This window comes from Gopherus evgoodei, chromosome 2 (assembly GCF_007399415.2).
Source record: "Gopherus evgoodei ecotype Sinaloan lineage chromosome 2, rGopEvg1_v1.p, whole genome shotgun sequence".
NCBI classification, from domain to species: Eukaryota; Metazoa; Chordata; order Testudines; family Testudinidae; genus Gopherus; species Gopherus evgoodei.
In genome coordinates, this window is record NC_044323.1 from 116,952,233 (window position 1) to 116,970,500 (window position 18,268).

Consider the following 18,268-nt stretch of genomic DNA (forward strand, 5'->3'; position numbering starts at 1 on the left):
TTTTCCTTTGCCTTGCCTAGACTAACTTTCCAGTTTGCACTGGAGTTCATTTTTCTTTCTGAAGCACCATGTTCTGTGATGGAAGGCACTACTGTTTAAAATATAGTGCATCAAAAGAGCACATTAGATGAGTGGCCTTCTGGTTCAGCAAGGTTTTGTATGATAACTATAATTAAGAGTGGAGACTTTGGTGAACCAATTGACTCAGTGGGTTGGTAATGAGATATAAAGCCTTTTATCCTGGCTTCAAATCTAGTCCAGAACAGTAGTGAGAATGGCAGTTATTACCATTTGATAGCTGTCTGATTATATGAAATGAGTTGGTGACTACAACCCAGTGTTGAGCTAACATATCTTCTTGTCATCCATACTCCACAGTTAGCACTCTCATTAGTATGCCAAGAAGTGCAGCCATGAACTGAGTTCACAAGGCGGTTTAAGCACTCTCTTACCTGCAAAAGTGATCCACATAGGTCAGGGTTTATTTGGGTTAATAGGGTTATGAGAGGAAGCTTGCTCTGCAACTGCCTGTGCTGAATCTGTTTGGTGGATGGAAGTATTCAATTTTTATACTGGATATTGTTATTTTACAAGTTATATAGCATCAAGACTGAAATTGGCAGGAAAAAGTCTAAATAAGCAAAGTATCAGAGGGGTAGCTGTGTTAGTCTGGATCTGTAAAAGCAGTAAAGAATCCTATGGCACCTTATAGACTAACAGACGTTTTGGAGCATGAGCTTTCGTGGGTGTCATGCATCCGACGAAGTGGGTATTCACTCACGAAAGCTCATGCTCCAAAACATCTGTTAGTCTATAAGGTGCCACAGGATTCTTTGCTACTTAAATAAGCAAAGAAGAACAGAGAATTTCTCAGCTTTTAGATTCACAAAACACTATTCTTCTGATGGCTGCAATCAGAAATCCCAACTTCTGATGACCGTTATAAAATCTTTTCAGGATGGAGTTACCTCTTAAGGAATGTTGCGCATGCCTGAACTCTTTTTTTACTCTGTCTTTAAAAAAATATATATTGTCTATGAGACAAAATCAGTAAATATCTATAGTCATTCTCTGAAGAGTTTTCCAGAGAGATAGCACACGGTTCTTGTGTTGTCCTATTAATTCTAGAGCATCTCTAGTAAAAAAGAGACTAGACCATGAGAGGACTTGCAGAGCGGGTACTATGGAAATAACATCAAAAAGTTAGGATGAATCCAATCTATGAGTCAGAGGGCCATTTTGAAAACCAGAAAAGCAATTTTAAGGAGCCTTTTTCTTTTAAGGAAAATAATGGAGACTGGACTGGTATGTTCCCACCTTCTGGAGTGGGAATCTGCAGTCTGCATCATTCAAGATCTCCAAGAGTTCAAAGAGTTGTGTTTTAGAAAGACTGTAGGAAAAGGAATTATACTAGTTGAGTTGAGAAGTGATTGGCATGAATAAGGATTTTTACATATAAAGGATAGATAAAATAAAGGTAAATTTTAGTTCCATGGAAACTGGCAGATTTCTGGGGGATGAGAGGAAGAATTTGTGGGAAGGAAGACAGAAAGAAAAATATTTTCAGACAAGGGTGATTTAAAGATTTCTGGCCTTGTAAGTAAAGAATAAATTTTAATGAATTAGGGTGAGGGATTGCAGAGTCAAAGACATTGGTCAGAGAAAGACTTTCATCCTTTGTGGTGGTTTGGGAAATCTGTCTGTACAATGTATGAATTCACGATGAGATTCTGAACACTGTATGTTTCTTTATTGGGCTGCAATTGGGGTGCAGCCTGTTGTCATCTTTTTTGTTCTTTTACCTCCATGTTGGACCAAAATGCCAGGTGCTGACAATAGAGGGTTGTTAAATTGGAGTGTTCCTCTATTCAAATACAAACATCCTAGACACGATACTGGCTCTCATCTAGGAGAATTTGTCAGGGGAGACTTTACCTGGCACCAAAGTCATCTAGTAGGGGGTCTACCTGAGGAGCTGATCTGGGAGTCACCTGATAGAGGGCTTGGAAGGTTATAAAAAGGCAGGAGCTGCTCTTTGGAGTGTGTGGCCATTTTTACCAGCTCAAGCAGAGAGAAGCTGCTACAGCAGTTTGAGTCTGGGGGGAACCTTACGTACCTGAATTCAGACTGTCTCCCAAGGCAATAGTGGGCTAGAGTGAGTGGTATTGCATTCAGGATACTAATCTGTATTCTCTGTGTGTTTCTTGTGTTTAAGTGAAAATCAATGGTGTTTTTAGAACCCTGTGCAAAGTAAATCTGTGTGCAATAGGGGCTACACCCATCACGTGCCCCTTGAAAAGGTAAACTTGTGGACCCAGGACACCCACACAGCTAGAGTTTTGGGAGATGGTGTGTGTGAGCTAATGGGGAGTCTGAGGTGGTCAGCACTGTTAACAGGGGTTAGGCAGTTGGACTGCAAGGCCAAAGGTCTCAGGAGGGATGTCAGATAAAGGATCTGCAGCAAAAGTGTTCCTAGGGTCCCCCTAACAGGGGTAGTGCTTGGAATTTGTTCAGGCTTCAGAGCTTAAAGCACATGGGATCCAGCAGCTGGATCCTTTCACAGTAATCTGGTAAGTGGCCAAGAGGGTCACTCGACAGGATCTGTGACATCCTTGAATAGTAGAAGTCCACCTGCATTCTAGATGTGTTCCTCACATGACCTATTTTTCTGAGTAGAAAGAAGAGGAAAGAATTCCATTAAGAGGCATTAACATTAAGCAGGAATGTTCCATATGATAATAGCTATGCATGAGTAATTTCCTCTTGAAATCTAGTGCTGCTTCACAAGGGAGTTTAGAGTCACTGTTGTGGTTCATCAAGATAAAGAGTACTATTAAATAAATCCTGAAGCCCTAAGACAGGTTCATTTTCCAGAAATCTTAAACACAATAACCAGACGCAAAAATGAATGGAAAAGTCAAGACACATTACAGAGTTAAATATTTCAAGAGTTTCTCAGTTACCTATCTATATAGGGAGATATGTTGGCACCCATTACCATAGTATCTGAGCCACTGTCTCCGGGATGAGGTGTCCACTCAGTTGTAAACTAGTGAAGAATTGCATGATGGGTTCCTTCTCTTCTCACTATACGTCTCTCCACAAGGCCGACAGGCTGCTTTGTTAATGATTAGGGATTAGCCACAGAAGGGTAAATATTAAGTATGGACATATTATATTGTGCTTCCACCTCAACCTGATGTCCCCAGTGCCTTTCTCCAGTATTAATCTTCTTGGTGCATGGAACATTTTTGCCAATACATAACCTCTTATTACTTCCTGCCATTTAGTATGACAAATACTCAAACACTCTTCTGGAACATTTCCAAATGAAACCTCAGAGTCATTACGTTAACCTTTTCCTTTATAGAGCAGAAGGAAATTAGCCATGGGCATATCCAGAATTGTGTAGAAAATTATAAAAAAACACAATTAGATGAAGTCTTCTCATTTTCAACAATGGAAAGAGTTAAATAAAAATGTTTAAAATCCTACGGTGCCTCATTAAAAACTCTCATTTTCTGTATTTTGCAGCAAAATAAGCCATCAGTGTTAGCTTCTATAATTGACACCATTGCTTAGGGAACAAACCTATGAATCTTATTAGAGGCAAATTCATTACTTTAAGTCCACCCTTAGGATGCAGAGCTCATAAAAGAAATCTCTGGAGGGTTCAGCTTAGGGGATGAGATTATTTCAGGCTGCAAATCTACAGATTTGCTGTAATTAACCTGAACTAATTATTGTCAGGCAATGGGTCAGACATCCTGGATAAAAGTCCCTGACTAGTTTTGTGGTCCACTGGGTTTTCACCAAGAGAGCTTTTTGCTAAACAAAGAAAAAGTGCTGAAAGCACAGTTTCAGGTATTGCTAAAGCAAAAGAAACCCTTCCACTGGGTGAGTATAGTAGAACATTTTAAATGCACCAGGCACAAATTGAAATACAAGTTAACATTTTTACTAGTAATCTCACCATAACATTATTTGTTTGGATACAGACCACTGTATGTAAAACTATAGTTAGGGTGTTTAGGGTGAGATTTTTTTGAAAGCACTTTGTGCTGGCCTAAGTCTGCTCCCTTCTAAGTCAATGGGCATTTTACCAGTGACTTCAGTGGGGGCAGAGTCCAGACAGTGCTGAAAGCATGGGATTTTCAAAAGCCAAAGGCTTTTCTAAACACACGTTGAAGAGCTTTAACTATACCGATATAGTTAAAGTATCACCATCCCCCTAACATGGACCAAGTCTGAGGTCTGGGCAACACTTAAAACTTACACAGGTATAGCTATGTCTGTCGGGGGTGTGAAAAAAACACCCCCTAGTAACAGGGCTATGCTGACAATACCCCCCCAGTGTAGCTGCAGATGTGCTAACAAAAGAGTATTTCTGTCGCCACAGCTAGTGTTGCACAGGAAGGTGGTGCTCCTACACAAATGGAACTCTGCCTTTTGTCAGTGTACACTGTGTCTACACTAGGGGCTATGCCAGCACAGGCTCTGTATTGTAGACCTAGCCATAGTGGTATAAATGTGCTTATGGGAAAGGGGAATAGCCATGATGGTATGAGACACCTCTATCCCCATCTATCTGCAACCACACAAGGGGTTTGTAGTGGTATAACTATTTTGTTTAAAAAAAAAAAAAACTACCTAACCAAAATAGCTACAACGGTAGAGACTAGAGAGGTCTTTTCTTTAGTTCAGAATTACCATCTTTATTCTCTTGTCCCTTAGAAACATTAATCTTACCTTCATTTTACTCTTTTCTCTTGTTTATTCAATAGGTTATTCATGGCTGAAAATTTTTACTGTGAATTATTGTGGATTTTGCTGTATTGCGTTCCCACACTTTAGTATTTTATAATTTCACATTTGGTTTTCTCTCCATACCTTTCAACCTGCCAAGGTCCAAATGTGGGATGCAATGTGTGACAAAGACCCAAAATGAGGGGTACAGAAATATACTCTTGCAGGGAACTTAGAATAATGTGTGATTCCTTCCTTTAGTATAAGTATCTCTTTTTAAAACTTCGGTTTCATGTTTAAAAAAAAATTTCTGATTTAAATAATTATCAACAATAAAAGTCAGGAGACAGCATCGTAACTAAAATGAGTGACATCCCAGAGAGGAAGTGACATCTGGCATGAAACTGCAGAAAAACCTGAGAGTCTCTGTATTAAGTTTAGAAGTGTGAGCAACAAGGGTGATGTCGTGGCAGGAGTCTGCTATAGACCACCAGGCCAGGGGGATGAGGTGGATGAGTATCTAACAGAAGTTACTAGATCTCAGGCCCCGGTTCTCATGGGAGACTTAGTCACCCTGACATCTGCTGGGAGAGCAATACAGCGGTGCACAGACAATCCAGGAAGTTTTTGGAAAGTGAAGGGGACAATTTCCTGGTGCGAGTGCTGGAGGAAACAACTAGGGGGAAGAGCTCTTCTTGACCTGCTGCTCACAAACAGGGAAGAATAAGTAGGGGAAGAAAAGTGGATGGGAACCTGGGAGGCAGTGACCATGAGATGGTCGAATTCAGGATCCTGACACAAGAAAGAAAGGAAAGCAGCAGAATATGGACTCTGGACTTCAGAAAAGCAGACTTTGACTCCCTCAGGGAACAGATGGGCAGGACCCCTGGGAGAATAACATGAGGTGGAAGGGAATCCAGGAGAGCTGGCTGTATTTTAAAGAATTTTTATTGAGGTTGCAGGAACAAACCATCCCAATGTATAGAAAGAATAGTAAATATGGCAGGTGACCAGCTTGGCTTAACAGTGAAATCCTTGCTTATCTTAAACACAAGAAAGAAGCTTACAAGAAGTGGAAGATTGGACAAATGACCAGGGAGGAGTATAAAAATATTGCTCAGGCATGCAGGAGTGAAATCAGGAAGCCAAATCACACTTGGAGTTGCAGCTAGCAAGAGATGTTAAGAGTAAGAGGAAGGGTTTCTTCAGGTATGTTAGCAACAAGAAGAAAGTCAAGGAAAGTGTGGGCCCCTTACTGAATGAGGGAGGCAACCTAGTGACAGAGGATGTGGAAAAAGCTAGTGTACTTAATGTTTTTTTTTGCCTCTGTGTTCATGAACAAGGTCAGCTCCCAGACTGCTGCACTGGGCAGAACAGCATGGGGAGGAGATGACTAGCCCTCTGTAGAGAAAGAAGTGGTTCAGGACTATTTAGAAAAGCTGGACGAACGCAAGTCCATGGGGGCGGATGCGCTGCATCTGAGGGTGCTAAAGGAGTTGGCTGATGTGATTGCCGAGCCATTGGCCATTATCTTTGAAAACTCATGGTGACTGGGGAAGGCCCCAGATGACTGGAAAAAGGCTAATGTAGTGTCTACCTTTAAAAAAAGGAAGAACAAGGATCCGGGGAACTACAGGCCAGTCAGCCTCACCTCAGTCCCTTGAAAAATCATGGAGCAGGTCCTCAAGGAATCAATTCTGATGCACTTAGAGGAGAAGAAAGTGATCAGGAACAGTCAACATGGATTCACCAAGGGCAAGTCATGCCTGATTAACCTAATTGCCTTCTATGAGGAGATAACTGGGTCTGTGTATGAGGGAAAAGCAGTGGAAGTGTTATTCCTTGACTTTAGCAAAGCTTTTGATACAGTCTCCCACAGTATTCTTGCCGGCAAGTTAAAGAAGTATGGGCTGGATGAATGGACTATAAGGTGGATAGAAAGCTGGCTAGATTGTTGGGCTCAACAGGTAGTGATCAATAGTTCCATGTCTAGTTGGCAGCCAGTATCAAGCAGAATGCCCCAAGGGTCAGTCCTGGGGCTGGTTTTGTTCAAAATTTTCATTAATGATCTGGAGGATGGCGTGGATTGCACCATCAGCAAGTTTGCAGATAACACTAAACTGGGAAGAATGGTAGACATGCTGGAGGGTAGGGATAGGATACAGAGGGACCTAGACAAAGTAGAGGATTGGGCCAAAAGAAATCTGATGAGGTTCAACAAGGACAAGAGCAGAGTCCTGCACTTAGGACGAAAGAATCCCATGCACTGCTACAGACTAGAGACCGAGAGGCTAGGCAGCAGTTCTGCAGAAAATGATCTAGGGGTTACAGTGGATGAGAAGCTAGATATGAGTCAACAGTATGTCCTTGTTGCCAAAAAGGCTAATGGCATTTTGGGCTGTATAAGTAGGGGCATTGCCAGCAGATTGAGGGATGTGATCATTCCCCTTTATTTGACATTGGTGAGGCCTCATCTGGAGTACTGTGTCCAGTTTTGGGCCCCACACTACAAGAAGGATGTGGAAAAATTGGAAAGAGTCCAGCAGAGGGAAACCAAAATGATTAGGGGGCTGGAACACATGACTTATGAGGAGAGGCTGAGGGAACTGGGATTGTTTAGTCTGCAGAAGAGAAGAATGAGGGGGGATTTGATAGCTGCTTTCAACTACCTGAAAGGGGGTTCCAAAGAGGATGAATCTAGACTGTTCTCAGTGGTAGCAGATGACAGAACAAGGAGTAATGGTCTCAAGTTGCAGTGGGGGAGGTTTAGGTTGGATATTAGGAAAAACGTTTTCACTAGGAGGTTGGTGAAGCACTGGAATGGGTTATCTAGGGAGGTGTTGGAATCTCCTTCCTTAGAGGTGTTTAAGATCAGGCTTGAAAAAGCCCTGGCTGGGATGATTTAGGTGGGGGATTGGTCCTGCTTTGAGCAGGGTGTTGGACTAGGTGACCGCCTGAGGTCCCTTCCAACCCTGGTATTCTGTGATTCTATGAAGGATGGCCAAACAGTTAGGACACTGGTTCACTGTTCTGTCACAGACCTTGGGCAAGTTAATTAGTCTCTCTGGGCCTCAGTTCTCATATGTAAAATGAGAATATTAATACCCTCACAACACTCCTGTGAAGTAGAGTAGTAACTGAGGCTCTCAGATACTATGGTAATGGGGCCCATGTGCGTACCTTATATAGATTCCCTTAAAATGAGACACTGGAGAGGTAAATCCCTATTTTACATCTCCTGTGTAAAAACTCCATTTCATATTATATTTCTTCATTGTATCCTCTGTCACAGGTGGTGTGCCTTCCCTTTTGCTCATCTATAACATTTTTACTTTATATCACTACTTGACTTCTCTTCTTTCACTCCACATTCAATGCCCATTTAGCTTCTCACTATGTTGTTCTATGTTCTCAATTTATTTCTCTCTCAAACCTTCTAGGTTCTCTAGTCCCTGCCATGATTTAATAAATTCCTCCCACAGACTGCTGAGCACTTAATGGTGTCCTCATGATGGCTGCAGAGCGGGAGCTGCAAGGCTGAGTGTGTCATGAAATATCCAGAAGTCTTTATTTCTAGTCACTTTTCTTAGCAGTCATCCCTCCTCCTTACTCAACTCTCTTAGGAATTCACCATCTGCTCAGTCATCATGATGCATCTCCACCACCTTGCAACCTATTGGTGGCATAAAATGGGTTGTCCCAATTCTCCTTACCTCACTAAGTTCCATTCAAATTGCTTTGCTTAATTTCCAATCCATTACTGAGAAATCCCTGCCAATATGTTGCTTCCTGCTTGAGGAGGAAACCAGTTCTCTTTTCCTACTTGAGAAGTGCCATGGTAGCTTAGACCTCTTTCTTGTCCTCAAGGCTCTTTATTCCTGGCTATTTCCTTCTGGCCTGCAGAGGCAGTTTCAGTGACACAAAGGTGCTCTTTTCCTGGTGGCACATAGTGCTGTATTATAATCCTTGAGCTGCAGTTTGGAAACAAATGAGCTCACAAGTCTGTGCTTCTGTTAATAGCCATTGCCTTTTTGAGTAATGGCTAAAAAAACCTCTGCTACCGCCAGAAGGCTTTTGGGGGCAGTCTTTATCCTAGAGTTCTCGTTATAAGTGGGACTGTAGAGAAAGACTGGTAGGGTTCACAAACAAAAGGTGTAAACCTCATTATTACAGATATATGTGGGGTGAAATGAAATATTAATAACGTGCATGTATTTTACACCTTGTGGTTAAGTTTTCAGAGGACATGTTATAAATCAAATCATGAAAAGCATAGATGTAAATATTCAAATTGTAAATCAGTAGAGAAATGCAATTTTCCACTAAGTTGAATGTTTGTGTGACATTCCATAGCAAAATAGCATGAATTCTGAAGCAGTGCAAATACATGTGTACAGTATTTAGTCTAGGGATTGTCTCTTTCTCAGTGCATAGCATGATGGTTTTGGGAATGTCAGGTATTACCTCAATACAAATAATAAATACAATAATACATTTCAGACTGCACCAGCTCCCCCTCATTCAATCTAATCTTAGCTCTGTACTAATACTGTAACAATTAAAAGTGTGTTCCATTTCCACAAGTAACTGTTTCCTTTCTGTTAACAGTGCTGTCAAATCTTCCTGTCATGATCTGTAGTATGAACAAAAGAACCACTCGTTTGTTGATTGATATTGCACTTGTGTGCACCAGGTGGCAGCGCTATCACCAGTTTGTACATATTTTCCATTGAACTGTGCATACTCCATCAGATTAGCTCATCCTGGGCGCCTGAGCCCCCTCATCAGCAAATATAATCTCTATACTGCACTAATATATTGTTCTTCTGTTTTGTTTTTTTGGATGCTTATTGTGGCTAGTGCTTGTTTGTTTAGGGCCTTTGTGGAGAAGGAGATTGGCTACTAGCCGTGGCTCATCCATGCACTGGAACTTTTGCAATTACTGCTTATGGTTATTCATTTTATGTGTGGGATACTTTAATGCCAGGAGAAGCCAAGCAGTCCTGTCCTCAGGCTCCTCTGCTCATGCAACTCCAATCACTGTCCCAGGAATGCTCATGGAATAACTTGGGTTTACTTCTGTTCTTCAGCACAGTGTGTTGCAGGCCTCTCTTCAGACTCTCATCACAGCACTAAGTCTCTGCTATGTAACGATACACAGAAAGGAATTCAGGAGGCATTGGAGCAACTAAAGAAATGGCAGCACTCCCCACTATTGGGAATTAGCTCCCCACAGATGGACAGTGGTCATTAGCCATTCCTGTCTTCCTTTTTCCATTGCAGAAAAGAATTAAATACAAACCACCCAGCAAAGGCTTATTCAATAGGCTCCTTGTCGATAAAATGCCCTGTCTTTTGAGAGACACTGTTTTACTAGTCTGCTCTAGCAATGAGAGTTTGAAAAGCTGGAAGAATATGGTTGCTCTAGGCTGTTAACAGCTGGTTCCCATAGTACCATGGCATAGGTCAGACAAAGCGCACATGTGAAAAACAGCTAATATAATATGTTCAAGTGCATCCCTATGGCAAGCCAAGGGGACACATCTTCCACCTAAACATAGCAGAAAATCAGTTACATCAAGTAGAATGAGGGTACCAAAAAAAGAATATAACATTTGAAAATACACTTACTGAATGAGACCCTGATAAATGTAGGTTTTCTAGGCAAGCAGAATGAACTATTTGGTATGCAGAAGGGGTTTATTCAAAACTCAATATTACCTTGGGGCAGATTTTCAAAGGCACAAATGACAAACATCTAAAATTCCACAGACTTTCAGTGACATTTTGGTGCCTAACTGCTACCTGTGCTTTGGAAAATCTCCCAAGTATTGTGCGTGCATCCTTTAAACCAAATTTACAAAACATACTTCCATTAAAAAGCAAATTTTAACCAGATTAATCGAATACCATACAATTATTTATGGAAACCCTTGTTTTGCACCTCTAAATAGGGACAATGGTAAAAAAATGTTTCTGTGCCTTTATATTCGTCCTAGGAGCTGAACAGCACCTTATTGCAGGAAGACTGAAGCAGGCAGTTTTAGTAGCTTCTCTCTCAACTTCCCTGGGCAAGGCTCTCCTTTCTGCAGAGACCTCTTCTGAACCTTGATTTGCCCTGAATTCCCTTTGGATTGGGCTTTTCTAACTGTTCAACAATGTACCCAATAAAATGTCCCTCAGTCACACTGAGTGGTCTAGTTGTCTCTTCATGTCACCACCAGCATTTGCTTTTCATTCTGAACAGCACTGATTTTAACAGAATGGGGTTTGTATGAATACCCCATCTTTGATGTTCCGTCTCATTACATCAGGCAAGCAAGATTTTCTCCAGCCAGGTGTCAGCACTATGAGTTCTTCCAAGTATTCCCTCATTTCAGCCTTCATATTATCACTCTATAGCCCTTTCATTATTGCCCTGGATGAGATGAGGGTAGTATTTCAGACTCAGCTCAGTCCAGTACAGCCCAGAGATAATACGCTGTCCTAGATCCATCAGGCAAACTACACAACTGCTGCAAGTTTTAACAGAAACTTAACTAAATCACCATATTCTCCAACACTGGATGAGTACCTAGGCTTGGAAGAAGCAAATCCTTTGTAACTTGAATATATTCAATTAACAATAGTGGCAGGAAAAATTAGGGGGAAAAGTGAAAGGTAAAAATGTTAAAGATTATATAACCCACATAGGTTTAATAGTTTACTCAAGCATACAAGTGCTTCTGTAATGTATCCTGGCATCAGAGAATCACGGATGTAAGAGATGCAAAATCCATAACATGTCCACTAGGTCATCTGCCTGACTCTGTGGGTCAAATTGTGGCATTGAACCACTAACCTAAGTAGTGACTACCTGGAGATGAGGGGGCAGCCCAGTGTGGAGGGACACTACATAGATTGCACCCTGCTTTATTTACGTCAGGCATTAAAAATAAATATCAGCTAACTGAGAACTGGAAAGTCTAATTATAGCATGATAAAGCTGCAGTTTTCATGCATCGCCACTGTATGCCACTACAGACTAATTACTACAGTAGATCCCAGAGATGAGACATCGCTAAAGCAAACCCCCAAGAAACACTTAGTTAATATTAAATTGTAATCCTATTACCTCTAGATGTTTTCAATGCTATTAATCGCACAGTTTCCAAGTCAGCAATTTTAAAATAGATTATCTGAAAATTGTAATACCATTAGCTTCTTTGTATGTTTATACCATTTATATGCACAGTGGGTGATACTGGTGTAATATATTAATATTTTCAGTATCTCAGTTCTTAAAATATCAACTATATACTGTAAAATTCACCAAAAAAAGCACCAGGGCCTGCACAGAATATTAACACAATCTGTGCCATTCGTACTAAAGGTAAAAAGGAAAAACAAATAAGAATGATGATTAATATAAAGTAATTATTTCATATCCTTCTCTTGTAAAAGCTCCCCATTAGACTGGCACACCGTTACTGTGTGATTGATCTAACTGAGTCAACAGAAAGAAAAACAATAACTGTGTTGTGAGACATTTGTTTAAGTCGATATTAATTCCCAATCTACATTTATACTCTGAAAGATATAATTCTGCTAGAAGTTCCTTTGTGATATTTTTCAAGAGCTGGGTTCTCCTACCCAGAGACCTTTATCAACCACAGGCTGAGGCAAAGAACTTAAATACTTGCCTAAGTTTACTCTGACAGCATGTAAGCATGTGCTTATTGTTAAGCAAATGGTTATATATTTTCTGAATCAGAATCTTAGCCATGTCTCCATTCCTCCTGCTTTCTCCTTGTGGTCTCAAGTCTACAACAATATCTTGCTTTATATTCTTTTCTCCTTACTTTTCTATTCAATCTTGCCTGTTTGATTTCAAAGATGATTATTTACAGCTTCCGCATTTATACCTTCCCATTCTCTTGCTTCCTTATTTTCTTGTATTGTATCTGTTTTCATGTTCAATATTTACCTTTCTAAAGCTTGACTCTGCACTCTTTACTCAGAAAAAGCTCCCAAGGAAGTCATTTGGAGTTTTGCCTCAGTCAAAAGTCATTGAACACCTCCACTGAGTAGAGTGTAAGAAGATAGTTTGTACAAAATTATTCTCTTGACCAAATCTCTGGTTTCTAGATATGTTAAGATATTTTGTGGAAATCACAGGGAATACTTCAATCCATCAGTGAAGGCAAATGGCCACTGAGTTGAAAGTATAATATAGTGGGTAATTCTGTAATAGATTACAGGGTGTTCAGGTTAAAATTTCCCAACAATCTGTCCTCTGCTCAGAGTTCTATGCAAATGGCACAAACTAGCCCAGGGAAATTAGAGACTATTTTGGGTCATATTTAGTCCATTTCCCAGCCAATGAAGTACTGTTCTCTAGAACATGATTCCTACTATTACTCCTCCTCACCCCCGCCACCCCGCTCCCTGCTGGCAGTGATGAAGGAGAGGAGGCTGGCACCCAGAAGCCCTCCCTTCTCTTGCACCTAGTGCAAAAAGTGATGATAGGTGGTTTATGTGTACTATTAAAATGCCTGAACACAAATTGTCAAATACTTTTGAAATAAATGTGTTTAAAAGCAGACATCAAACACATTTTAAAATTGTTTTGAGAGCACTTTGATTATTTTTTTCCCTAAGACACCTATCTTCTAAGTGTGGAGGTCTTATTTACAGTGTTGTTTTTCACGAAATTGACACACACCAGGTTAGATTATATACTGCATGTTGCGGTGATAGAGTTTTTCTTTCAACAGACCCTAAAGGAGTTGGGGCAGCTATTGGCAGAATTCTGCAGGAATACTTGTGCAGTAATGTATTACTCAACCTGAGTTTGGCCTGTGACTTTGAGAATATTTTCTATTCCTCTGGGTTTTTTTCACAAGAGAGGACATTTTGACCCCTGATTGTTATCTGAAAGCTCTGCCAAATATTTAGTTCAAAAGGCAGTTTCACTCATCTATTGAATTATATTTGTTTAACATTTAATAACATTTTCTTATAGCTAGATTTATGCTGCATTTTACCCTCCTGGAAATAACTCCTATTTCATACTGCATTTTAATAAACTTTTGTTAAAAAAACACCAAAACTCTACTTTAAACACTAAAGCAGGGAGTCATTCCTGTCCCATAACAGAATGGCTCCCTCCACAAGAACGGTTACAGTTTAATTAAAGTGGAAAAAATGAATGTGTAATTAAGATAGTGCTGAGACTGGTACCTAGGACTTATAGTTAGTAATATCAGAGCTCCGAGACAATATTGAACAGATTTGATATTTTATTTCCATTAAAAACCTGTTCCTCTAATAAGACTAAAGCAGTACAGCACTGACTGTGATAGAAATATAAGATGTGAAACATCCCGACATTCTGTGGTGACATTACCATTCACAGCCATGGAACATATTATGTTTTATTGTGTACTTCCTCCTTTGAAGAAGTATAAATCTTGAAACTGTGTCCATTTTTGGCAAAGTAAATGGTCTGTTGGGACACAAAATGTTTAAGACTCCTTACCAAGTATCAGAAGTTGATAGCAATTAAAATCAGAGCAGTGTTTATGTATAAACATAAATCACAGAACTAGGCTAAAACTAGCCTCTAAAATCTTGCTGGGTGAAAATTCCAATGGCAAAAGACTGAAAGACAATATTTTTGAATTTTAAGAACTAATTTTGTGGGAAGTAATTCTTTCCTTGGTGGTAATATTTTCCATGTAGATTTATGACATTAAAACTTTTTTTTGACATTCAAACACATGTTTTTATTTAGACCAACACAATAAACAAAACAAGATTTATTTTTGATAAAACAACACTACTGTTACATGAATACTAAACTAGGAGATTATATTTTAATTAGGCTTGGAAGGATTAGATTTTTGTCAGTAAATATTGGTAAACCTTAATTTCACTGTATACACATAAACCAATGAAAAATATTTCCATGGACAATAATTGAAATGTAGGCACAGTAAGAAAAGTATTGTTTGATAACTTATTAGAGTTTGATTTCAGCATATTTGTCACCATCATGTCAAAGTTTTATTTAAAGCACATTATTTTAACTTATTAAATCTCAAAATCTGTCATTAACTAATTGTTTCCTGATACCTCATAATTTCCTGCAACTGTGAAAATTTAAATAGGTAAAAATTGAAAAAATGCTTAAATAAATATTGATACTCTGTCAAAATTATTTAAAAAAAATAAAATTTTAATTCTGCCAAGCCTAAATTTAATGTTCATTTTCTTCAGAATGTTAGAATGAAATATTTTACTTTAATAAACTTAAACACAAACAATTATTAATACTTGTATAAGTAAATACAATTAAATAATATTAATTATCTCATAGTTGCAATTTTATAAAAAGCTGTATGTTTAGTTGTGTTTCCCTTGAAAGCTTTAATCCATAAAGAATGGTGATTTGTGTGTAGGTGGGCAGCCTGCAGCATTTTACAGTCTTTTGCTCTAGTTAAAGAGGGTTCATTAAAACAAAATGTACTAAGGCAGACTGGACAGCCCAGAAGACTCTAATGAGGTGCAAGCCCTTTCACTCCGAAGTATAAACATAAGAACGGCCGTACTGAGTCAGACCAAAGGTTCATATAGCCCAGTATTCTGTCTTCCAACACTGGCCAATGCCAGGTGCCCCAGAGGGGGTGAAGCTAACAGGCAATGATCAAGTGATCTCTCTCCTGCCATCCATTTCCACCCTCTGACAAACAGAGGCTAGGGACCCCATTCCTTACCCATCCTGGCTAATAGCCATTAATGGGCTTAACCATCATGAATTTATCCAGTTCTCTTTTAAATGCTGTTATAGTCCTAGCCTTCACAACCTCCTCAGGTAACGAGTTCCACAAGTTGACTGTGCGCTGCATGAAGAAGAACGTCCTTATATTTGTTTTAAACCTGCTGCCTATTAATTTTATTTGGTGACCCCTAGTTCTTGTATTATGGGAATAAGTAAATAACTTTTCCTTATCTACTTTGTCCACATCACTCATGGTTTTATATACCTCTATCATATCCCCCCTTAGTCTCCTCTTTTCCAAGCTGAAAAATCCTAGACTCTTTAATCTCTCCTCATATAGGACCCTCTCCAAACCCCTAATCATTTTAGTTGCCCTTCTCTGTACCTTTTCTAGTGCCAGTTTATCTTTTTTTTTTTAGATGAGGTGACCACATCTGTATGCAGTATTCAAGATGTGGGCGTACCATCAATTTAGATAAGGGCAATAATATATTCTCCGTCTTATTCTCCTTTTTAATTATTCCTAACATCTTGTTTGCTTTTTTGACCGTCTCTGCACACTGCATGGACATCTTCAGAGAACTATCCACGATGTCTCCCAGATCTTTTTCCTGATTTGTTGTAGCTAAATTAGCCCCATCATATTGTATGTATAGTTGGGGTTATTTTTTCCAATGTGCATTACTTTACATTTAGCCACATTAAATTTCATTTGCCATTTTGTTGCCTAATCACATAGTTTTGTGAGATCTTTTTGAAGTTCTTTATAGTCTGCTTTGGTCTTAACTATCTTGAGCAGTTTAGTATCATCTGCAAACTTTGCCACTTCACTTTTTACCTCTTTCTCCAGATCATTTATGAATAAGTTGAATAGGATTGGTCCGAGGAATGACCTTTGGGGAACACTACTAGTTACCCCTCTCCATTCTGAGAATTTACCATTAATTCCTACCCTTTGTTCCCTGTCTTTTAACCAGTTCTCAATCCATGGAAGGACCTTCCCTTTTATCCCATGACAACTTAATTTACATAAGAGCCTTTGATGAGGGACCTTGTCAAAGGCTTTCTGGAATCTAAGTACACTATGTCCAGTGGATCCCCTTTGTCCACATGTTTGTTGACCCCTTCAAAGAACTCTAATAGATTAGTAAAACATGATTTCCCTTTTCAGAAACCATGTTGACTTTTCCCCAACAAGTTATGTTCTTCTATGTGTCTGACAATTTTATTCTTTACTATTGTTTCAACTAATTTGCCCGGTACTGACGTTAGACTTACCAATCTGTAATTGCTGGGATCACCTCTAGAGCCCTTTTTAAATATTGGTGTTACATTAGCTATCTTCCAGTCATTGGGTACAGAAGCTGATTTAAAGGACAAGTTACAAACGCTAGTTAATAATTCTGCAATTTCACATTTCAGTTCTTTCAGAACTCTTGGGTAAATGCCATCTGGTCCCAGTGACTTGTTACTGTTAAGTTTATCAATTAATTCCAAATCCTCCTCTAGTGACACTTCAATCTGTGACAGTTCCTCAGATTTGTCACCTACAAAAACCGGCTCAGGTTTGGGAATCTCGCTAACGTCCTCAGCCGTGAAGACTGAAGCAAAGAATCCATTTCGTTTCTCCACAATGATTTTATCGTCTTTAAGCGCTCCTTTTCTATCTCTATCATCGAGGGGCCCCATTGGTTGTTTAGCAGGCTTCCTGCTTCTGATGTACTTAAAAAACATTTTGTTATTACCTTTTGACTTTCTGGCTAGCCTTTCTTCAAACTCCTCTTTGGCTTTTCTTATTACATTTTTACACTTAATTTGGCAGTGTTTATGCTGCTTTCTATTTACCTCGCTAGGATTTGACATCCACTTTTTAAAGGAAGTCTTTTTATCTCTCACTGCTTCTTCTATATGGTTGTTAAGCCATGGTGGCACTTTTTTAGTTCTTTTACTGTGTTTCTTAATTTGGGGTATACATTTAAATTGGGCCTCTACTATGGTGTCTTTAAAAAGTGCCCATGCAGCTTGCAAGAATTTCACACTAGTCACTGTACTTTTTAATTTCTGTTTAACTAACCCCCTCATTTTTGCATAGTTTCCCTTTTTGAAATTAAATGCCACAGTGTTGGTCTGTTGAGATGTTTTTCCCACCACAGGGATGTTAAATGTTATTATATTATGGTCACTATTTCCAAGTGCAGGCCAGTCAGCTGTTACTATGGGAAAGGAGCTTGCTAGCTTCACTCGATTAGATTGTAAGCTCTTTAGAACAGGGCCGTTTTCTTGTTATGGCTTTGTACAGCACTTAGCACAATGGTTGCCCAGGGCTTCTGGGCACTATGATAATATTAGTCAGTTCCAAGTGGACGGGTGACCACATCACAGTATAAGCATCAGTCCAGTTGGCAATGAGAGCTGAATCTTCCACCCCACACCATAGATGTGGAAGGGCTATACACAGCAGAACTGGTGTCCTTCTGGTGGAAGGGGTGGGAAGTTAGGAGGTTGTGCAGACAAGTCTATCAGCAGTGAAGGCCTGCAGCTGAGCTTGGGCCTTGCTAGCTCAGTTGCCAGGCAGACTTATGAACACAGGTGAGCTACACAGAACCACCTGACTGTCTGAGGGGAACCAGCAGGAATGTTCTTATGCCCAGCAGCAGCAGCAGCAGGTCCATGCTTATGTCTGCAGCTGTGATCGCTCCCGCCTTGTTCCAAGCCTTGCTCCAGCACTACTCTATTCTGCTCAGTTTCTGACTCCAGCTC